The 24,266-nt window shown below is 38.7% G+C and overlaps 1 protein-coding gene and 2 pseudogenes across 4 annotated transcripts in view; 2 read left to right on the top strand and 1 right to left on the bottom strand.

Moving 5' to 3' along the window:
• BEX3 (brain expressed X-linked 3) overlaps positions 1-24,266 on the bottom strand; it is a 265,627-nt gene that overhangs the window by 71,735 nt on the left and 169,626 nt on the right. The window lies entirely within an intron of this gene.
• On the top strand, positions 19,802-21,499 carry LOC309653253 (protein BEX1 pseudogene; annotated as a pseudogene). Of its 2 annotated transcripts, none has more exons than XR_014268775.1 (3): positions 19,802-20,045; positions 20,448-20,525; positions 20,860-21,499. The product of XR_014268775.1 is annotated as a protein BEX1 pseudogene (transcript). The 2 variants fall into 2 exon arrangements; XR_014268776.1 differs by lacking the exon at positions 19,802-20,045 and adding an exon at positions 20,052-20,189.
• The window catches only part of LOC309653221, a 31,915-nt pseudogene continuing 29,266 nt past the window's right edge, over positions 21,618-24,266 (top strand). Inside the window, exon 1 of the transcript XR_014268777.1 lies at positions 21,618-23,761. The product of XR_014268777.1 is annotated as an uncharacterized misc_RNA (transcript). The remainder of the gene's footprint in view (positions 23,762-24,266) is intronic.

Genomic DNA, 24,266 nt, shown 5'->3' on the forward strand with positions numbered 1-24,266 from the left:
CACACAGGGTGAGGGGACTCTATAAGCAAATAGTCCTAGAATTGTGCAAAATATGCTCAAATAAACCAAATGACAAATGATGGAAAAACTTGGATTAGGCATATCCTCCTGCCTTGAAGAACTAGATAACTGGGCAAATATATCAAACAACTACAAATGTTTTTAGACTCTAGACAATTGGCAGAACAAGGGTGTGGTCCCTGAGAGAAGAGAAGCAATCAAGATGAGCCCTATGATTGCTTTGGATTTTGACTAAAGGCATCCTGTGGATTGTGGCATAGAGAGGAGGAGCATTTGCCTTCCTGAGTTGACAAGAAAGAGATTGGAAGTAGAGGTGGCTGAAGTTTGTGAGGAAGAATACCAGAGATGATGGATTAGTGCAGAAAAACATTCTCCAAAAGTCTTTTAAAAGTTTCCCTTGAGCCTGTTGCTATATATTAAGCTGCACATACATAAAGTGAAACTTCATGAGGCTGGGCAAAGAATGACAAGTGAGTTACAAGCCAGACACAAAAGGCCACATATTGTACGATTGTATTTATATTAAATATCCATAATAGGCAAGTCCATAAAGACATAAAGCAAATGAATGGTTTCCAGGGGCTAAGATAGGAGAGAATGGGGGGTGAATGCTTAAGAGGTCTGCGGTTTCCTTTTGGAATGAAGAAAATATTCTGGAGCTAGATAGTGTTGATAACTGTACATTTGTGAGTATACTAAAAGACACTGAATTCTACAATTAAAAATGGTTGACGTGTGACCAACATGGTGGAGTAGGAAGACCCTGAACTCACCTCCTCCCACAGGCACACCAAAATTACAACTATTTACAGAGCAACTGTCTATGAGAATAAACTGAAGACTAACAGGAAAGATTTCCACAACTAAAAATATAAAGAAGGAACTACAATGAGACAGGTAGGAGGGGTGGAGTCATGGTATAGTAAAGACCCACACCCCTGGGTAGGCAACTCACAAATGAGAGGATAATCACAATCGCAGAGGGTCTCCCCAGAGAGTGAAGTGTCCAAGCTCCACATCAGACTCCCCAGTCCAGTGTTCCTGCACTAGGAAAGCAAGTTCCCAGAAAATCTTCTTTGAAAGCCAGTGGAGCTTGTGTATGGGAGAGGTAGAGGGCTGTGGGAAACAGAAACTCTGTTCTTAAAGGGTGCACACAAAATCTAACAAGCTCTAAGTCATAGTGCCTGATTTGGACCCACTTGCTGATCTTGGAGAGCCTCCCAGAGAGTGAGGAGACAACTGGGACTCCGTCTGGGCCATAGATGCTGGCAGTAGCCATTTTGGGGAACTCCTTCTACCACAAGGACACTGGTACTGGCAAGCACTATTTTGGAGTCCTCCCTCTAGCCTATAGCAACAGGAGCTTACCCACCCACCAGCAGGCTGGCACCAGTCTCGGGCCCTCCAGCTGCACAGCCAGCTGCCCCAAGACCCAGTCCCACCCATGAGCAGATTGGCAACCATGACAAGAGGCAGAGCCTGGCAACCAACTGGGCTGGGGGCCAACCCAATCTACCACTGTGACCACAGTAGTCTGCTCCACCACAATAGAAGAGCCCACGTAGCCCACATAGGGGGCATCCTTGGAGCACAGAGCTCTGGTGATGAAAAGGGAGTGTGGTACTGGGCCCAACAGGACATCTCCTACATAAGGTCACTTCTCCAAGATGAGGAAATATAACCAACCTGCCTAATACATAGAAATGAGCACAGAGAATCAGGCAAAATGAGGAGATAGAGGAATATGTTTCAAACGAAGGAACAAGACAAAACCCCAGGAGAAGAACTAAGCAAAGTGCAGATAAGCTATCTACCCAATAAAGAGTTCAAGGTAATGATCATATAGATGCTCACTGAATTCAGGAGAATGGATGAGCACAGTGAGAATTTCAAAAAAGAGTTGAAAAATATAAAGAATCAAACAGAGCTGAAGACTACAATAACTGAAATAAAAAATACAGTAGAAGGAATCAACAGAAGATTAGATGATACAGAGGAATGAATCAGAGAACTGGAAGACAGAGTAGTGGAATGACCCAAGCTGAAGGGAAAAAAGAATTTTTTAAAAATGAGGAGAGGGGGCTTCCCTGGTGGCACAGTGGTTGAGAATCTGCCTGCCAATGCGGGGGACACGGGTTCGAGCCCTGGTCTGGGAGGATCCCACGTGCCGCAGAGCGGCTGGGCCCGTGAGCCACAATTGCTGAGCCTGCGCGTCTGGAGCCTGTGCTCTGCAACAAGAGAGGCCGCAATAATGAAAGGCCCGCGCACCGCGATGAAGAGTGGCCCCCACTTGCCGCAACTAGAGAAAGCCCTCGCACAGAAACGAAGACCCAGCACAGCCATAAATAAATAAATAAATAAAAATTGTATAACTTTAAAAAAAAATGAGAGTTTAAGAGGCCTCTGGGACAAAATCAAGTGTACTAGCATTCACATCTAAATACATAAAGCAAATATGAACAAACACAAAGGGAGAAATTGACAGTAACACAATAATATTAGGGGACTTTAACACCCCAATTATATCAAAGGACAGATCATTCAGACAGAAAATCAATAAGGAAACACTGGCCTTAAGTGACACATTAGACCATATAGACTTGATGGATATATGTAGAACATTCCATCCGAAAGCAACAAAATATGCATTCTTTTCAAATGCACATGGAACATTCTCCAAGACAGATCACAAGCTACACCAAAAAACAAGTCAATAAATTTAAAAAGATTCAAATGATATCCAACATCTTTTCTGACCACAACAGCATGAAAGTCGAAATCCAGTACAAGAAAAAAAACCCTGCAAAAACCAGAAACATGTGGAAGCTAAACAATATGCTACTAAACAATCAATGGGTCACTGAAAAATCAAAAAGGAAATAAAAAAATACCTGGGACAAATGAAAATGGAAACACAATGATCCAAACCTAATGCGACATTGCAAAAGCGGTTCTAAGAGGGAAGTTTATAGTGATACAAGCTTAGCTCAGGAAACAAGAAAAATCTCAAAGAAACAACCTAACCTTACATGTAAAGCAGCTAGAGAAAGAAAAACAAATAAAACCCAAAGTTACTAGAAAGAAAGAAATAATACAGATCAGAGCAGAAATAAATGAAATAGAGACTAAAAAACCCAAGAAAAGATCAATGAAACTAAGAGCTGGTTCTTTGAAAAGACAAAAAAAATTGATAAACCTATAGCCAGATTCATCAAGAAAAAAGAAAAAGGGCCCAAATAAAATAAAAAAATGAAAGAGAAGTTACAACCAACACTGTAGAAATACAAAGGATCATAAGAGATTACTATGAACAATTACATGCCAGTAAAATGGACAGCCTAGAAGAAATGGATAAATTCCTATAACTGTGCAATCTCCCAAGACTGAATCAGGAAGAAATAGAAAATATGAAGAGACCAATTACCAGTAATGAAACTGAATCAGTAAAAAACAAAAAACAGAAAACTCCCAACAAACTAAAGTCTGGGACCAGACGGCTTAATGGGTCAAGTCTAACAAATATTTAAAGAAGAGTTAAAACCTATCCTTCTCAAACTATTCCAAAAAATTAAAGAAGAAAGAGTACTTCTGAACTCAGTCTATGAGTCCAGCATCATCCTTTGTCTGATACCAAAATCAGACAAAGAGACCATAAAAAAAGAAAATTATAGGCCAATATCACTGACAAACATAGATGGAAAAATCCTCAACAAAATATTAGCAAACTGAATTCAATAATAGTTAAAAGGATCATACGCCATGATCAAGTGAGATTTATCCCAGGGATACAAGGATGGTTCACTATCTGTAAATAAATCAATGTGATACACTACATTAAAAATTGAAGAATAAAAACATATGATCATATCAATAGATGCAGAAAAAGCTTTTGACAAAATTCAACATCCATTTATGATAAAAAATCACAACAAAGTGGGCATAGAGGGAACATACTTCAACATAATAAGGACCACATATGACAAACCTACAGCCAACATCATTTTCAATTGTGAAAAACTTAAAGTATTTCCTCTAAGAACAGGAAGAAGACAAGGATGCCCACTCTCACCACTTTTATTTGATATGTATTTGATATATTCCAATAAAATATATATTTTGTTGGAAGTCCTAGCTACAGCTATTAGACAAGAAAGCAAAAGAAAAGTAATCAACATTGTAAAGGAAGAAATAAAATTGTTACTCTTTGCAGGTGACGTGACACTATATATAGAAAATCCTAAACATGCCATGATAAAACTATTAGAACTAATAAATGAAGTCAGTAAACTTGCAGGGTGTACAAAATCAATATACAGAAATCTGTTGCATTTCTATACACTAACAATGAACTATCAGAAAGAAATTAAGAAAAACAATCCTATTTACAACTGTATCAAAAAGAATAAAATATTGATACCTAGGACTATATCTAACCAACGAGGTAAAAGACACGTACTCAGAAAACTATTAGATGTTGATGAAAGAAATTTAAGATGACATCAATGGAAAGATATTCCATGTTCATGTATTGGAAGAATTAATATTGTTGAAATGACCATACTCCCCAAGGCAATCTACAGATTTGATGCAAGCCCTATCAAAATTCCAATGGCAATTTTCACAGAATTAGAACAAATAATTCTAAAATTTGTATGGAAACATAAAAGACCCCAAATAGCCAAAACAATTTTGAGAAAAAAGAACAAAGCTGGAGGTATCATCCTCCCCCTTTCAAACTATACTACAAAGCTACAGTCATCAAAAACAGTATGGTACTGGTACAAAAAACAGACACATATATTATGGAAGGGAATAGAAAGCCCAAAGATAAACTCAATCTTATATATGGTCAATTAATCTACCACAAAGGAGGCAAGAATATACAATGGGGAAAAGACAGCCTCTTCAATATATGGTGTTAGAAAACTGGACAGCTATATGCAAAAGAATCAACTGGATTACTTTCTCACACCATATACAAAAATCAACCAAAGTATATTAAGAATTTAAATATAAGAACTGAAACCATAAAACTCCTGTAAGAAAACATAGACATTGAGCAATTTGATATTGGTCTCAGCAATATTTTTTTTGGATATAGTCTCCTCAGACAAGGGAAACAAAAGCAAAAATAAACAAATGGGAATACCTCAAACTAACAAGCTTATACACAGTGAAGGAATCTATCAACAATACCAAAGGCAGCCTACTGAATGGGAGAAGATATTTGCAAACAGTATATCTGATAAGTGGTTAATATTCAAGATATACAAAGAACTCATATAACTCAATATCAAAAAAAAAACAACCCAATTAAAAAATGGACAAAGGACCTGAATAGACATTTTTTGAAAGACATACAGATGGCCAGCAGACACATGGATAGATGCTCAACATCACTAATCATCAGAGAAATGCAAATAAAAACCACAATGAGGTATCACCTCACACCTGTCAGAATAGCTATTAACAAAAAGACAACAAATAAGTGTTGGAGAGGATGTGGAGAAAGGAGAAACCTCGTGCACTGTTGGTGGGAATGTAAATTGGTATAGCCACTATAGAAAACATCATGGAGGTTCATCAAAAAATAAAAAAAATAAATGTTTGTTGTCTTAAGCCCCTAAGTATTGGGGTTATTTGTTATGTTGCAATACTAAACACAAACAGTAGAATAATAAAAAGGAACAAACTGATGCAGGCAATAATATGGATGAAGCCAGGCACAAAAGAATATGTACAATATGATTCCATTTATACAACATTCCTGAGAAGGTAAAACCTGTCTATAGTAATAGAAATCAGTTTATTTGTTTCCTGGAATAAAGTTTATTGGGGTACTAACTGCAAAGGGGCATGACTTTCTGAGGTAATGGAAATGTTCTATATCTTAAATGCGGCAGTGATTATGTGGGAATATACACTTTTCAGTACTCACCACTCATTAGAAATGTATTCTTCATATGTGTACAATTTAATGTCTGTAAATTATATCTCTAACAGTTGTTAAAAAGTGATCAAAACAAAATCAACACAAGGTGAACCTAACGCTTCTGCAAAAAAGGAAATGAATTTGGACTGTGAAAGGCTATACAGGAGCCCCTCAATTGTCATAATTTTGTAGCAGTTTTATCCTAGATGGACACTGCCTGCAGATTGAGTGAAAACCACAGTGATATTTTGAATAATTGCATGCAACTGTAGAACAAAGAAATGCAGGACTAGTTATATAAACTGGGAAATCACTGAGTCAATTCATGTGGTAGAATTCTTAACAACCCTGATCTTGTTTATTATGAGGTCATTAGGAGACCCTGAAACCTCACTATCACTACCCTTGTTATCATGTTATGATTCTTGAAACTCATGTAAAATAAGAAAGCTTGTAAATTTTAAAGCATTTTTATTATAAAATATAACCTAGAAACATTTAAAATGTACAGGGTAGTGAAATATTGTGAGGTGAACACTCCTGTAACCATAATTCAGATCAATAAATAGAACTTTTTCAGCTACCCCAGAAGCCCCATTAGATGCCCCACACTGAATGAAACTTCCCATTTCCCCCCTGAAAGTAACTGCTATCCTGGCTTTTATAGTAATCACTGTCTTTGGTTTCTTTATGGTTTTATCTTCCAAATGTACATAGCTATATACTATAGTTTATTCTTGCTCTTTAAAAAAATTTGTTTATTTAAAGTCTCCATTAATGTATGGCTTTTTCCTCCATCTCTTTCTTTTCCTTACAAATTATCTATGGAAGAACTTGGGCTGTTTCACTTGTAGGGTTTCTCACAGTCTGGAATTTGCTAACTACCTACTTCTGGTTCAACCTGATCCTCTTTCCTCTAATCCTGCAAATTTGCAGCTATATCTAGGAGATTAAAATATTGACTCCAACAGTTTGCCCTTACGCAGTTGATATAATTTGGTGACTACAGGTCTATGGGGGCCAACTTGACTTTTAGGTCTTCCGTTGATATTTTATAGTCATCTTTGAGTGAGATCGTGTGCCTTTAACATTAATTAACCCAACCTACCATATTAACTTGTCTAGTCACTCTGTCTTGAAATTTCAGAGCCTTGTCTGACTCTCACCCACTTTGATAGCCAGTAAGCCTCCATCTTTCTTTATTGTGACAGCTGAACTTATTATGCTGGTTTAGGCCCTTCTGAGCTTGCATCTGAACTGTTATGGCACACTCTCCTCTGGTGTTCTTCCCTCCATTCTCTCTCTCTCTCCTTTTGAGAGGTTTAAGTAAGGTGTCCAAGGTTACACAGCTGGTTAGTGTTGAGTCTGGGAACCAATCCAGGCTTTAGAATGAAGACTGTCTCAATATAACCCTATGTCCTCTCCCATATTCTCCATTCAATTTCTTCCCTTTGTTCATGGTTGAGTCAATAGGTATTTTGGGGACCTCCTCAGATGCCCAAGCCCTGCCCTGTGTGCTCTGAATGATAAGGGTTAGGTCTCAGAGGAGGGTACTACGCTGGTGAAAGATATACTCTCTCTGGGTAGGCCAAATAACCCTACATATGAGGCCATTTGGAGAAAGCTAAAGGAAAGGGTGAACTGTCAAGGCAATAGGAGCTTGGAGATAGCAATGGCCAGGTTGGCTCAAAATAGAGAAAGCCTTGAGGAGGAAAAGGACCTTGACCTGGGCCTCAGAACATGGGCATTACCTAGAAGTAGGGTGGGAAAGAGGAGACCTGTCTGACTGAAGCCAGGCCCACTATGCTTATCACTAATTACTCTGGCCTGTCTCATGCTGCCTTGTGAGTACAAGTCTACTTAGTCCTCCTTTAGAGGTACTTAAGTCTATTGATGGTGTCTATGGTCTCAAAGTGGGTTCAGTGCAAGCTCTTTATGACACAAAATCAGGAAGTCTGTACTCTACACTCCCCCAAGGGCTTTCTCACTTATTTCCAGGTAATGGAATATGAATTTCTCCACCTTTCTGTATAGAACTCAGGCATTTACATTTAAAATATGGGTGCCCCTTGAGCCCACAAATTCATTCCTAGGTATCCATCCTAAGGAAATAATCAGTGGTGTTCACAAAAATTTAACTATGACAAAGTTATAGTAAATATGGATGATCAGGGTCTCTGTACACCACACGGCTATTCACCCAGTTGATTTTTCTTAGACATAGAGAAAACTTTGTTTTGCACTAAATGGAATTGTGTGTGGATGTAGTATCTCAGATGATCAACTTTACCAGTTTGGCTGATGATTGTTAACTTTATTGCCATCACTTCTTTTACCCAAGACTGCTAATTGCCCCCAGTGACAATTTTCCCTATCTCCCTCTAAGTAACAGGATTTCCTTTCCCAATGTTTTAGAAGAACTCTTGATCACCCAACAAGAAATTAACATTCCCTAGCCTCCTTTGTAGCCAAGTACAGTATGTCTTTTGTTCAAGTTCTTTGCAATAGAATATGAGCAGATGTGGAATGTGCAACTTCTGTATCAATTTTTAAAAGGGAATTGTTTGCCTACTACTTTCTCTTTCCTCCTTCCTGTGTCCTAGAACTCAGACGAAGTATAAGGACAACACTTTAGGAGATAGCAGAGCAACAGAATAGAAGGCACCTGACCTCATACAGCAGGCAAATTCACCTGCTCAAAAGTCCCTTCCTATCTCTGGACTATTTTGTATGAGAGAAATACACTTCCCTCTTGTCTGAACCATTGTATTCTTGGGGTCTCTATTACAGTGGCTTATCCTGTATCCTAAATAAACTGTGAAGGGAGTGATAGATTTTCCATGTGAAAAGAAAGGATTTCTCCATATCACTTTTTTCTGAAGCATGGAAAAATGAGGTTAAAATTGTGCATGTTTCCTAGTTTGTTATTTGCTATGCTTGTTTCTGATGGTTTTATGTACAGAAATTGCTTGTTTTAATATTGATTGTATAAGAATATTCAGAAATAAGGATTGATTATATTTTATCAACTACATTCTATGTTTATATGTATACATATGCATATAGATATATAATACAATCCCATTGAGCATATTGTTTCTAATCTACTTTTCTATTATTTAAAGTGTAAATCATGAAAGGTATTCTTTATCATTAAATACACTTTTACAGTGTACTTTTACTACTTAACAGAACTCAATTATGTGGATAGGCAATAACTTGTTTAAGCCCAATAACCTATATTTGTATACTTTGTTTCTTCTATTGTTTTGCTTTATTTGTTTTACTACAAAGAACATCTTTATGTGCAAATCTTTCCACACATGTATGATTTTTTTCTGTAGAATAGAATGCAAAAAATTAAATGACTATATGAAACAATATGAACATTTCTTTTAATAATTCCTGTCAAATAGCTCTCCAGAAAGAATGAACCAAATTACAGATAAACAACAAGGTCCTACTGTAAAGCACAGGGAGCTAAACTCAATATCCTGTTATAAACAACAATAGAAAAGAATATGAAAAAAATGATATATGTATAACAGAATCACTTTACTGTACAGTAGAAATTAACACAACATTGTAAATCAACTGTACTTCAATAAAATAAAAATTTAAAAAAGAATGTACCAAACTATATACCCACCAATAATGTGAGAATTTTTTTTGAGTTTAACAGTTTACTATGAGAGGAATGATGTAAGTTTGTTCGGCATTTAGGGAACATTTTAATAGAAATAAAATACATATGTAAAAGTGCCCAAATCATAAATATGTAGCTCAATAAACTTTTACAAACTAAAACCATTTAACAAATGCTCAAAACAAAAAACCCAGAACATTAACAACACTGTAGAAATTCCATTCCAGTAATTTACCCAAGACTGCCACTACCCTGAATTCTAGCATCATAGATAGTTATGATGGTTATGCCTATGTTGAAATACATACAAACTCATATACATTATTCTTTTTCACTCTGGCTTCTTTATCTCAATATTATGTTTGTGAGATCCATTTATATTATGTGTAGTTGTAATTTGTACATTTTTTAACATCTTTATTGGAGTATAATTGCTTTACATTGTTCTGTTAGTTGCTGCTGTATTACAAAGTGAATCAGATATATGTATACATATATCCTCATAGCCCCTCGTGCTTGTGTCTCCCTCCCACCCTCCCTATCCCACCCCTCTAGGTGGTCACAAAGCACCGAGCTGATCTCCCTGTGTTATGCGGCTGCTTCCCTTTAGCTACCTATTTTAAATTTGGTAGTGTATATATGTCAGTGCCACTCTCTCACTTCATCCCAGCTTACACTTCCCCCTCCCCGTGTCCTCAAGTCCGTTCTCTATGTCTGAGTCTTTATTCCTGTCCTGCCCCTAGGTTCTTCAGAACCATTTCGTTTTTTTAGATTCCATATATATGTGTTAGCATATGGTATTTGTTTTTCTCTTTCTGACTTACTTCACTCTGTATGAGAGACTCTAGGTCCATCCACCTCACTACAAATAACTCAATTTTGTTTCCTTTTATGGCTGAGTAATATTCCATTGTATATATGTGCCACATCTTCTATATCCATTCATCTGTTGATGGACACTTAGGTTGCTTCCATGTCCTGGCTATTGTAAATAGAGCTGCAATGAACATTGTGGTACATGACTGTTTTGAATTATGGTTTTCTCAGGGTATATGCCCAGTAGTGGGATTGCTGGGTCATATGGTAGTTCTATTTTTAGTTTTTTAAGGAACCTCCATAGTGGCTCTATCAATTTACATTCCCACCAACAGTGCAAGAGGGTTCCCTTTTCTCCACAGCCTTTCCAGCATTTATTGTTTGTAGATTTTTTGATGATGGCCATTCTGACCGGTGTGAGGTGATACCTCATTGTAGTTTTGATTTGCATTTCTCTAATGATTAGTGATGTTGAGCATCCTTTCATGTGTTTGTTGGCAATCTGTATATCTTCTTTGGAGAAATGTTGATTTAGGTCTTCTGCCCATTTTTGGATTGGGTTGTTTCTTTCTTTGATATTGAGCTGCATGAGCTGCTTGCTAATTTTGGAGATTAATCCTTTGTCAGTTGCTTCGTTTGCAAACATTTTCTCCCATTCTGAGTGTTGTCTTTTTGTGTTGTTTATGGTTTTCTTTGTTGTGCAAAAGCTTTTAAGTTTCATTAGGTCCCATTTGTTTATTTTTGGTTTTTTTCCAATTCTCTAGGAGGTGGGTCAAAAAAGATCTTGCTGTGATTTATGTGATATTGTTCTGCCTATGTTTTCCTCTAAGAGTTTTATAGTGTCTGGCCTTACATTTAGGTCTTTACTCCATTTTGAGTTTATTTTTGTGTATGGTGTTAGGGAGTGTTCTAATTTCATTCTTTTACACGTAGCTGTCCAGATTTCCCAGCACAACTTATTGAAGAGGCTGTCTTTTCTCCACTGTATATTCTTGCCTCCTTTATCAAAAATAAGGTGACTATATGTGTGTGGGCTTATCTCTGGGCTTTCTCTCCTGTTCCATTGATCTATATTTCTATTTCCATGCCACTACCATAGTGTCTTGATTACTATAGCTTTGTAGTATAGTCTGAAGTCCAGGAGCCTGATTCCTCCAGCTCCATTTTTCTTTCTCAAGATTGTTTTGGCTATTCGGGGTCTTTTGTGTTTCCATACAAATTGTGAAATGTTTTGTTCTAGTTCTGTGAAAAATGCCAGTGGTAGTTTGATAGGGATTGTACTGAATCTGTAGATTGCTTTGGGTAGTATAGTCATTTTCACAATGTTGATTCTTCCAATCCAAGAACATGGTATACCTCTCCATCTGCTTGTATCATCTTTAATTTCTTTCATCAGTGTCATATTTTTCTGCATACAGGTCTTTTGTCTCCTTAGGTAGGTTTATTCCTAGGTATTTTGTTATTTTTGTTGCAGTGGTAAATGGGAGTGTTTCCTTAATTTCTCTTTCAGATATTTTGTTGTTAGTGTATAGGAATGCAAGAGATTTCTGTGCATTCATTTTGTATCCTGCTACTTTACCAAATTCATTGATTAGCTCTAGTAGTTTTCTGGTGGCATCTTTAGGATTTTCTATGTATAGTAGCATGTCATCTGCAAACAGTGACAGTTTTACTTCTTCTTTTCCGATTTGTATTCCTTTTATTTCGTTTTCTTCTCTGATCGCTGTGGCTAAAACTTCCAAATCTATGTTGAATAATAGTGGTGAGAGTGGGCACCCTTGCCTTCTTCCTGATCTTAGTGGAAATGGTTTCAGTTTTTCACCATTGAGAATGATGTTGGCTGTGGGTTTATCATATATGGCTTTTATTGTGTTGAGGTAGGTTCCCTCTATGCCCACTTTCTGGAGAGTTTTTATCATAAATGGGTGTTGAATTTTGTTGAAAGCTTTTTCTGCAGCTATTGAGATTATCTTATGGTTTTTCTCCTTCAGTTTGTTAATATGGTGTATCACATTGATTGATTTGTGTATATTGAAGAATCTTTGCATTCCTGGGATAAACCCCACTTGACCATGGTGTATGATCTTTTTAATGTGCTGCTGGATTCTGTTTGCTAGCATTTTGTTGAGGATTTTTGCATCTATGTTCATCAGTAATATTGGCCTGTAGTTTTCTTTTTTTTGTGACATCTTTGTTTGGTTGTGGTATCAGGGTGATGGTGGCCTTGTAGAATGTGCTTGGGAGTGTTCCTCCCTCTGCTATATTTTGGAAGGGTTTGAGAAGGATAGGTGTTAGCTCTTCTCTAAACGTTTGATAGAATTTGCCTATGAATCCATCTGGTCCTGGGCTGTTGTTTGTTGGAAGATTTTTACTCACAGTTTCAATTTCAGTGCTTGTGATTGGTCTGTTTATATTTTCTATTTCTTCCTGGTTCAGTCTCAAAAGGTTGTGCTTTTCTAAGAATTTGTCCATTTCTTCCAGGTTGTCCATTTTCTTGGCACATAATTGCTTGTAGTAATCTCTCATGATCCTTTGTATTTCTGCAGTGTCAGTTGTTACTTCTCCTTTTTCATTTCTAATTCTACTGATTTGAGTCTTCTCCCTTTTTTTCTCAATGAGTCTGGCTAATGGTTTATCAATTTTGTTTATCTTCTCAAAGAACCAGCTTTTAGTTTTATTGATCTTTGCTATTGTTTCCTTCATTTCTTTTTCATTTATTTCTGATCTGATCTTTATGATTTCTTTCCTTCTGCTAACTTTGGGGTTTTTTTGTTCTTCTTTCTCTAATTGCTTTAGGTGTAAGGTTAGGCTGTTTATTTGAGATTTTTCTTGTTTCTTGAGGTAGAATTGTATTGCTATAAACTTCCCTCTTAGAACTGCTTTTGCTGCATCCCATAGGTTGTGGGTCATCGTGATTTCATTGCCATTTGTCTCTAGGTATTTTTTGATTTCCTCTTTGATTTCTTCAGTGATTCTTTGGTTATTTAGTAGTGTATTGTTTACCCTCCATGTGTTTGTACTTTTTACAGTTTTTTTCCTGTAATTGATATCTAGTCTCATAGTGTTGTCAACGGAAAAGATACTTGATACGATTTCAATCTTCTTAAATTTCCAAAGCTTGATTTGTGACCCAAGATATGATCTATCCTGGAGAATGTTCCATGAGCACTTTAGAAGAAAGTGTATTCTGTTGTTTTGGATGGAATGTCCTATAAATATCAATTAAGTCCATCTTGTTTAATGTATCATTTAAAGCTTGTGTTTCCTTATTTATTTTCATTTTGGTTATTTGTCCATTGGTGAAAGTGGGGTGTTAAAGTCCCCTACTATTACTGTGTTACTGTCGATTTCCCCTTTTATGGCTGTTAGCATTTTCCTTATGTTTTGAGGTGCTCCTATGTTGGGTGCATAAGTATTTACAATTGTTATATCTTCTTCTTGGATTGGTCCCTTGATCATTATGTAGTGTACTTCTTTATCTCTTGTAATAGTCTTTATTTTAAAGTCGATTTTGTCTGATATGAGAATTGCTACTCCAGCTTTCTTTTGATTTCCCTTTGCATGGAATATTTTTCCATCCCCTCACTTTCAGTCTGTATGTGTCCCTAAGTCTGTAGTGGGTCTCTTGTTGACAGCATATATATGGGTCTTGATTTTGCATCCATTCAGCCAGTCTTTGTCTTTCGTTTGGAGCATTTAATCCATTTACATTTAAGGTAATTATCAATATGTATGTTCCAATTATCATTTTCTTAATTGTTCTGGGTTTGTTATTGTAGGTCTTTTCATTCTCTTGTGTTTCCTGCCTAGAGAAGTTCCTTTAACATTTGTTGTAAAGCTGGTTTGGTGGTGCTGAATTCTCTTAGTTTTTGCTTGTCTGTAAAGGTTTTAATTTCTCTGTCGAATCTGAATGAGATCCTTGCTGAGTAGAGTAATCTTGGTTGTAGGTTTTTCCCTTTCATCACTTTAAATATGTCCTGCCACTCCCTTCTGGCTTGTAGAGCTTCTGCTGAAAGATCAGCTGTTAACCTTATGGGTGTTCCCTTGTATGTTATTTGTTGTTTTTCCCTTGCTGCTTTTAATATTTTTTCTTTATATATAATTTTTTAAAGCTTAATATTGATAGATTAATATGTGTCTTGGCGTGTTTCTCCTTGGATTTATCCTGTATGGGACTCTTTGCAATTCCTGGAATTGATTATTTCCCTTCCCATATTAGGGAAATTTTCAACTCTAATCTCTTCAAATATTTTCTCAGACCCTTTCTTTTTCTCTTCTTCTGGGACCCCTATAATTTGAATGTTGGTGCATTTAATGTTGTCCCAGAGGTCTCTGAGACTGTCCTCAATTCTTTTCATTCTTTTTTCTTTATTCTGCTCTGTGGTAGTTATTTCCACTATTTTATCTTCCAGGTCACTTAACCATTCTTATGCCTCAGTAATTCTGCTATTGATTCCTTCTAGAGAATTTTTAATTTCATTTATTGTGTTGTTCATCATTTTTATTTGCTCTTTAGTTCTTCTAGGCCCTTGTTAAACCTTTCTTGTATTTTCTCCATTCTATTTCCAAGATTTTGGATCATCTTTACTATCATTACTCTGAATTCTTTTTCAGGTAGACTGCCTATTTCCTCTTCATTTGTTTGGTCTGGTGGGTTTTTACCTTGCTCCTGGTGCCTGTGTTCTGGTGGATGTGCCTGTGTTCTGGTGGATGTGTTCTGGTGGATGAGGCTGGATCTTGTCTTTCTGCTGGGCAGGACCGAGTCCTGCCTTGTCTTTCTGCTGGGCAGGACCGAGTCCAGTGGTGTGTTTTGGGGTGTCTGTGAACTCAGTATGATTTCAGCCAGCCTCTATGCTAATCGGTGGTGTTGTGTTCCTGTCTTGCTAGTTGTTTGGCATGGGGTGTTAGTACTGGAGCTTGCTGGTTGTTGAGTGGAGCTGGGTCTTAGTGTTGAGATGGAGATCTCTGGGAGAGCTCTCGCCGATTGATATTACATGGGGCCAGGAGGTCTCTGGTGGAGCAATGTCCTGAACTTGGCTCTCCCACCTCTGATGCTCAGGCCTGACACCTGGCCAGAGCACCAAATCCCTGTCAGACACACAGGCAGGTATGTGGAGAGTTTCTTGACTTTTGGGAAGTCTGAGGTCTTCTGCCAGCCTCCAGTAGGCGTTCTGTAGGTGTTGTTACACATGTAGATGTATTTTTGATGTATTTGTGGGGAGGAAGGTGATCTCCACGTCTTACTCCTCTGCCATCTTGAAGGTCCTCTAATTTGTACATTTTTATTGCTGAATAATACACTGTGTTAATACACAATTAACCTGTACATTTTCCTGATGAAGAACATTTGAGTACTTGGTAATATTGGGCAGTTTAAAAAGTGCTATTATGAACATAGGTGTAAATGTTGTTGGGTAAACCAATGCACACATTTTTATTACGGGCGAATCTAGAGTAAGAGTGCTGGGTCATAGAGTATACATATGTTTACCTTTATATATTCTGCCAAATAGTTTTCCAAAGTGATAGTACCAGTTCTAATTGTACTTGTAAAACACTTGGGGCTTCCCTGGTGGCGCAGTGGTTGAGAATCTGCCTGCCAATGCAGGGGACACGGGTTGGGGCCCTGGTCTGGGAGGATCCCACATGCCGCGGAGCAACTGGGCCCCTGAGCCACAATTGCTGAGCCTGCGCGTCTGGAGCCTGTGCTCCGCAACAAGAGAGGCCGTGATAGTAAGAGGCCCGTGCACTGCGATGAAGAGTGGCCCCTGCTTGCCGCAACTAGAGAAAGCCCTTGCACAGAAACGAAGACCCAACACAGCCAAAAATAAAAATAAATAAATAAATTAATTAATTAAAAAACACTTGATATTTTCTGTCTTTATTATTTTAGACATTCTGGGTGGTGTTTAGTGGTATCACATTTTGGTTTCAATTTGCATTTCTCTGCACACTAATGAAGTTGAGCATATTTTCACAAATTTACTAGACATTTGGATATTCTGTTTTTTGAGCTGCTGTTTTAATGTGTTTGCCCATTTTTCTCTTGGATTGTCTATTTCTTATTCATTTTTGAGAGTTCTTTATACATTATAGATACAAATCATTTCTCAGATATATGTGTTCCAAAAACCTTCTCCTAGTTTGTGGCTTGCTTCCTTATTCTTTTGATATGTCTTTTGATGAATGGAAGTTTCTGATATTAATAAAGTACAATTTATAATCTTTTTTATCCTTTGTAATTAGTCCTTTTTGTGCCCTCTTTAAGAACACTGCCTACTCCAAAGTCATGAAGATGATTTCCTGTGCATTTTGCATTAGAATGACATTTTTACCTTTCCCATTTAGATCTGCAATCCTCTGGGAATTTATTTTTGTGTGTTACTTAGGTGGAGTTAACAAATATTCTTCACACATGGATATTTATTTGACCTGCTATGACTTTTTTTTTTTTAAATCCTTTCTCCACTGCACTGTCATCTTTGCCATAAATCAAGTGACAGTATGTGTAGGTATGTTTCACAGGTCCATACGTGTGTGTCTGTGTCTGTGTGTATACACATATATGTTAATATTTGAGACAATGTCATACTATTTATTCACTATAGCATTGTATTAAGTTTGGTATCTAGTATGGAAATCTTGGAGCTCTCTTCTTCAAAGTTGTCTTGGCTATATTTGGCTCTTTCTTTGCATTTTCATATACATAGTTGGAATCTGCTTGCCAACAGAAAAATAACCTGCTGGGATTTTTATAGGGATTGCATTGAATTTATATATCAATTTGGGAATAACTGACCACTTGAAAATATTGAGTCTTTCAATCCATATTTCTATACTTATTTAGGTCTTCTTTAATGTTTCTCAGAATTATTTTATAATTTTCAGTGTAGAGGTCTTATAAGTATTTAATTAGATTTATTCCTAGATAATTTGATTTTTAATTTCCTTTACTGGGGTGTAATTTACATACAATAAGATACATACATTTTAACTATACAATTCAATGATTTCAACAAATGTATTTTCCAGTGGAGTCACTACTCTGTCAAGATAGAGAACATTTCCCTCAGCTAAGAAAGTTCTGTTATGCCCCTTTTACAGTCAGAAAAATCACAACCTTCAAGCCAGGCAAACATTGATTTGATTAAATTTATATCAATATAATTTAGTTTTGCCTCTAACTTTATATAAATGGAATCACACAGAATGTACTATTTTGTGTCTGGTATCTTTCCCTAAGTATAATATGTTTTGAGATGCATCTCTGTTATTGCTTGTACCAGTAGTTTGCCTCTTTCTATTGCTTAGTAGTATTCTAATTCATGAAAACATCAAATTTGTTTCTCTATTCATTTCTTGATGGACATTTGGATTGTATCCACTTAGGGCCTATCATAAATGAAATTGCTGTGAACATTCCTGTGCAAATCTTTTTGAGGAAATGTTTTAAATTCTGTTTGGGAAAATTCCTAAGAGTGGAATTTCTGGGACATATGGTAAGTATAAGTTTAACTTTTCAAGAAACTGTTGAAGTCTTTCAAGGTGGTTGAACTTCTTACCAGCAATGAATGAGAGTTCCAGTTGTTCCATATCCTCAAAAATACTTAGGATTGGGAACTTCTCTGGTGGTACAGTGGTTAAGACTTCGCCTTCCAGTGCAGGGGAATCGAACTAAGATCCCACATGCCTTGTGGCCAAAAAAACCAAAACGTAAAACAGAAGCAATTTTGTAACAAATTCAATAAAGACTTTAAAAAAAAAGTGGTGACGTAAAGACATGGATAAGAGACTACTATTTAAAAAAAATACTTAGGATTGTCTGACTTTTAAATATTAGCTACTCTGATGAGTGTGCAGTGATATTTAATTCTGGGTTTTGTTTTGTCTTGTTTTTTACATTTTCCTGATGATTAATGAGATTGAGGATCTTTCCATGAGCTCATTGGTAATTTGCATATGTACTTTTGTGAAATTTTTTAATTGCATTGTTTGCTTTCTTATTTTGAAATTTAAGAGTTCTTTATATATCTTCTGGATACAAACCTTTTGTTGGTTATACATATTATAAGTATTTTCTCCCAGCTTCCCACTTCATTTTCTTAACCATATCTTTCAAAGAGCAGACATTTTTTTTTTTTTGATAAGCCCAATGTCTGTACATGCCACTACTACACTACCTTTACTACTACATCATAAGTCTGGAACTCAGATAATGCAATTTTCCAGATTTGTGGTTTTCTTTTCAAAATTATTTTGTCTATTCTAGGCACTTTGCATTTCCATATAAATTTGGGATTAAGTTTATCAGTTTACATGAAGTTGCCTACTGCAAGTTTTATTCTGACTGCACTGAATTTATAGATCAATTTGGAGAGAATTAATATCTTAAGAGTACTGAATTTCTTGACCCAGGATCATGGTTTACCTTCACATTTATTCTGACCTTTAGCTTCTTTCAGCAGTCTTTTGTAGTTTTCAATGTATATGTTTTCTACGTTTTCTTAAATTTATCCCTAAGTATTTCACGTTTTTGGAACCTATCATACATTTCATACACACACACAAAATTTCAATTTCCAATGGTTCATTGCTAGCATACAGGAACACAACTGAGTTTTTGTATATCTATCCATAACTACAACCATGCTAAATTAAATTCTTACTTCTACAGTAGGTTTATTGTAGATCCCTTAGGAGTCTATCAATACATGATCATGCGATTTGCAAATAGGCATACTTATTGCCTTTTGAATCAGATATTTGTGAAGGCGTTTCTGTTGTTGTTTTAGTTCTGAAAAACAAACAAGGCTCTGCTGCACTACACACTTATTGGCTCACCTCATGGAAGGGCCTCATGTATCTAGTGGCCACTCACAAGGGGAGCCATCAGCTTCCCTGTCCTTTTCCAAATTCTAAAAACGTAGCTGCCTGTAGAGTCTATATTTATATAATGACTGCAGAAGAGACAGGTGGTTGGTCTTTTTTCCAACTTTAACACTGTTTTTCAAATAAAAACGATTTACTTCCTTTTTAAAAAGTATATTGACTTTTTTGTCCAAAATAAAAGGAGCAAAACAGAGAGATATTAAGAATTTTTTAAAATCCTCTCTCCTGGGCTCTTTTCTGGACACATTTCTTCTATGCATTTTTGTGGAGGGAAAAGGGAGAGATTGGTAGCAGAAAGCACAGCAGGTGGAAGGAGGTGTGTCCTGGGAGCAGAGGAGGGCAAAAGCAAGTCCCCAGAAGAGCATTGGTAAGGGTCAACGGCCCCCCGCCCCCCGGGAAGATACTGCCCTTCCGTGGCCTTTAGAGAAAGGCCCAGGAACACACAAAGAAAGGGAAGTGTCGGGGCCCAAGCCGGTGCTTGGACAAGTGACACGGGGGGAAGGGGGAGGTGAGCACCGCCGGCTCTTCGCGACCCCACGGGGCAGAAGGGGGGCGGTGCGAAGGCGTAGCGTCCCGCGGTGACGGAGGGCGCACGTGACCGGCCCGCGCCAACTCGAGCGTGCCCTGCTCTAGTGTTAGACCCGGCCGTCGCTCGCTCCCTTCTCGGTCCCTGCTCCCGGTGGCCCTGAGGGAGTGCGGGCTGAGGTCGGCCCCCAAGAATACGAGGCGCGGGGGCAGCAGGTAAGGGACCCGGAGGGGGGTCCGCAGAGGTGGCGTTGGCGAGCGGACACGGCCTGCGGACCCCTCCCTGGGGGTCCGGTTGCCCCGGGGCGGAGACCGCAGCCCCCACGCCCCCTGCGGCCTGGCGTTTGGCCACAGAAAACGGTAGGCCTTCTCTGGGGGCGGGCCGAGCGGCCCTGAGGCGACAGCCTGCTTCTCGCAACACAGCGAGATTTTCCGACGCCCCCGCCCCGCCCCGCCCCCTTCTTCTCGGGGTAGAAAATGGTGGTCGGCGCGGGGGCGGCTGAGGATGGGAGCGGGGGACGCTGGGTGGGGGTGGCCGGGGGTGGGAGATGCGGGGCCGAGAAGGGGCCGAGCGTCCGGATGCAGCAGCCCCCCTTCCCCCACCCTTACTCTCTGCAGGTCTGCGAGTGGAAGTGTCGCGGCGGCGCACTTGCAGCAAGAATCGGGAGGAGCAGGAGACCGCGAGGATAGGCCCAGGTCGGTGCGGGGGACAGTGGGCAGGTGGGGGGAACGTGTGGATAGCCCTAAGACCCCCCAAATGCTCCCCCCGTACCCCGTCCTCCATTTTGGTGCCTGCAGAGACGTGGGCATGGATAGGCAGGGAAAATGGTGGGTTTTGGGCGAGGGAGGGGGGAGAGCTCGGACTGGGGGCCCCCTAGAGGGCGTAGGGAGCCTCTCAGGTGGGAAAACGAAAATTTGAAGAGCCTTTACATCCGGGGCTGGAAGTCTTGAGAGGTGCTTAGTAGGGCCTCTGTCCTCGGTGCTGATCAGTCCACCCAGAAAATAGTCCCTTCTCTCTTTTGTCTCGTAGGAGCAATGGCGTCCAAAGAGGAGCAAGCAGTAAAAAATCTCTACATGGAAAATGCCAACCAGGAGAATGAAAACAAGGATGAAAAGGGGCAGGATGCTAATAAAGGAGAGCCTTTCGCCCTCCCTTTGGAAGCTGGTGAATATTGTGTACCTAGAGGAAATCGTAGGAGGTTCCGTGTTAGGCAGCCCATCCTGCAGTATAGATGGGACATGACTCAGAGGCTTGAAGAGCCACAGGCAAGGATGAGAGAAGAGAATATGGAAAGGATTGGGGAGGAGGTGAGGCAGCTGATGGAAAAGCTGAGGGAAAAGCAGTTGCGTCATAGTCTGTGGGCAGTTAGCACGGACCCCCCTCACCATGACCATCATGATGAGTTTTGCCTTATGCCTTGAATCCTGATGTTTTCCCTGAAGTTAGTAGGGAGACACACCTGCTTCCTAAACTTACATGTTTGTGATGTACCTTTGTTGTAAACCTTTTGGTGTTACTTGTTTCTTGTGGGTCTCCTGTTACCAGCTTCTAATTGAATGTTGTGTTTCTGACCTAATCTGTAAGTTTCTGTCAGCAGGAGAGTTTTACCTATTGCATGGAGAGATGTTCTTTATATATTGTGACGTTAATAAAGCAGTTTAAAAAAGCATTCTCTGTTTTTTTCCCTTAAAATCGTTTATATTTTATATATGAATAGACAGTCTAAGGATATATAAAGTAAAAGTATCTCTTTCTGGTAGAACTATGAATAATTTTTATTTTCTTATCTCTATTTTCTCGTTTTTTTTTTTTTTTTTTTTACCTGCATTGGACAACTCCCAGATGCTGCTGATTGGAGTACTAGATCTTCCCAACGTTTTCAGTATCACATCCACAGATAATTTCTTGTGTTATTCACAGAGACGGAAAGCCATGTTCATTGTCTATCAGATTTATCCATTTAGAACTCTCAGAGGGCATCCTCATTTTTAAGATTTGAGGTCCTGGCAACCCACACATTATATCCTCCATGTACTTTTTTTTCCTTTGGCCACGCCGCCCGGCTTGTGGGATCTTAGTTCCCAGACCAGGAATTGAACCCGGGCCACAGCAGTGAGAGCTCCGAGTCCTCACCACTGGACTGCCAGGGCACTCCCTCTATTTTCTCATTTTTCAAAACAACACCTACTACTTAATGAAAGAGCTTGACAACCTGATAAAAGCAACGTGAGCACTTACTAAGCACTTGTGACAGAATCTTCGTTTTAGCTTACCTTGGTCTCTTATTTAGAAGTATAAACCTAATAATGATGAGACATACCTCTTTAAAAATCATTATGTTTATCAGCAAGATGAAGATAATAATCACCTCCCAGGGCTTTTGTGTGCACTTGATGAGGCAATAAGTTTGTAATCTTTCTTTAAGCTCTTATTCCCAGTGGCATATGCATGACCCAACCCTTTAGATATTACCTTCAGCTATTTGGGGAAGTTCCCAAAGCCAGGTCTTCCCTATACTCACAAACAAGTCCAATAGGCTAAGGGGTAGGTAAGTCCATTCCTCTGTTGTTGTGCCCCATTCTCACCATCTCCACAGGTTGTTGATGTTCAGGAATCCTTAAGGTGAGAAAGTCCCACTATGTCTCTGGAATTCCCAATGAATTGAATCTTCACTCTGTTCTATAAACTGTGGATAAATCCCCTCTCCCCGTTTAGCTTCATGGAAAAGACCTTGCCTGTCTGGGTCTTTCTTAGGTGTAGTTCTTTCCCAAGAAACTTCCATAATTCATGAGACTATACAAGATGTGTGAGGGAACAGCTCACTTAAAATTTGAGACAGTCCCTCCTCACACCACCCCCGTGAAACCTATGAATGTGAAAAATTATCCTATATTGAGTTGGTTGCCAGGAGATTATGTCAGTGAATTCAGTGGATACCCAAATGTGGAGATCTTTATGAGAAGACTGATTGGAGGACTCTTGGGTTTAAGTGTTCCAGTAGAACTTGGGAAAAAAAGTTGCCTTGCAGTGTGCTAAGTAGGTGAAATACATATTATGCATATTATTTCTTTTGTGGAAATAAACTTAGAATTCTAGAACAGAAGCTGGCAAACCACAACCCATGAGCCAAATCAGGCCTACTGCTCATTTTTTTGGCCAATGAGCTAAGAATAAATTTTATGTTTTTTAATGGTTGAAAAAAATCAAGAATATTTTGTGACATGTAGAAATCATATGAAATTCAAATTTTGGTGTCCATAAAGTTTAATTGGAATACAGACATGTTTATTAATTTACATATTATCTATGGCTGGTTTTGGCCTACAGTGGCAGAATTGAGTACTTGTGAAAGAAATGGTATGGCCCGCCTGTAAAACCTACATATTTATTATCTGGCCCTAACAGAAAAAGTTCGGTAACCCTGCTCTAGAATATAACATCGCAATAGCACTTATGAAACCAAAGGGAAAAGTGGCTAGGCAGGCGAAAATGACATGTAACACAGCAAACCACAGACATCATGAATCAGATGCCTAATCAATTTCAAAGCCCTCCTTCCTCCAGGTACTTGAGACACAAGGTATTACATTCATGTGAGACAGAAGTTTATAGAGAGAAAGGCTAAAGTTGAAAAGACAGGAAAATTGATGAACTGAGAAGCTTATGCCCTACCAAACTTCTCACTCTTTTTCTTATTTTATTTTTTAGCCATGCCATGCGGGATCTTAGTTCCTGACCGGGGATCAAACCTGCGCCCCCTGCAGTGGAAGTGCAGAGTCTCAACCACTGGACTGCCAGGGAAGTCTCCCAGACTTACCGCTCTTGATTGCCAATATTTGCACCAGCTTCTATGGAAAACAGAAGCATTCTGGCTTTCTTGGCCTAAGGATATTCAGCATTTCCTTCCTGAAGAGAAATTGGAAGCTCATATGTGAGTGAATCCATGGTATACCTTGATAGGTTAGACATGCATATGCCCAGAAAAATGTACATCTCTTCGTATATAGGTAGATTCAAGATGCCCTGTCAACCTCAGAGAATGATGAATTTAGGATTCTAGTCTCTGGACAGAATGCTTTCTGCTAACCAGCTTCCCTTGGCTCTTAACAGAGTGTTTGGATCTGAAAGGGCATCTAAGGGAGTAGTATGTGGGTGGTCAGGCTCCATGTAAAACCCTTGGGCAACAAACAACCAGCAGAAAGTGAGCAAAAGACAATAAAGGAGCAGGGCATGAAGTTCCTTTGAGGAGAACAGCTATATCTAAGGTCTGGCTGCATTTGCCTGTTGACATCATCTCTATGTGTTGAGCCTCCTTTTCTCCCTCACAGTGGCCATTCTCCACAAAAGGGATAGACAAATTCTTCCCATAAATGCCTAAAAAATCTAGCAAAGAGAAGGCAGTGAGATTAGAGAGTGTGCCCTTTGTTATCAAAGAA

Source organism: Balaenoptera physalus (assembly GCF_965194825.1).
Source record: "Balaenoptera physalus genome assembly, chromosome: X".
Lineage (NCBI taxonomy): Eukaryota > Metazoa > Chordata > Mammalia > Artiodactyla > Balaenopteridae > Balaenoptera > Balaenoptera physalus.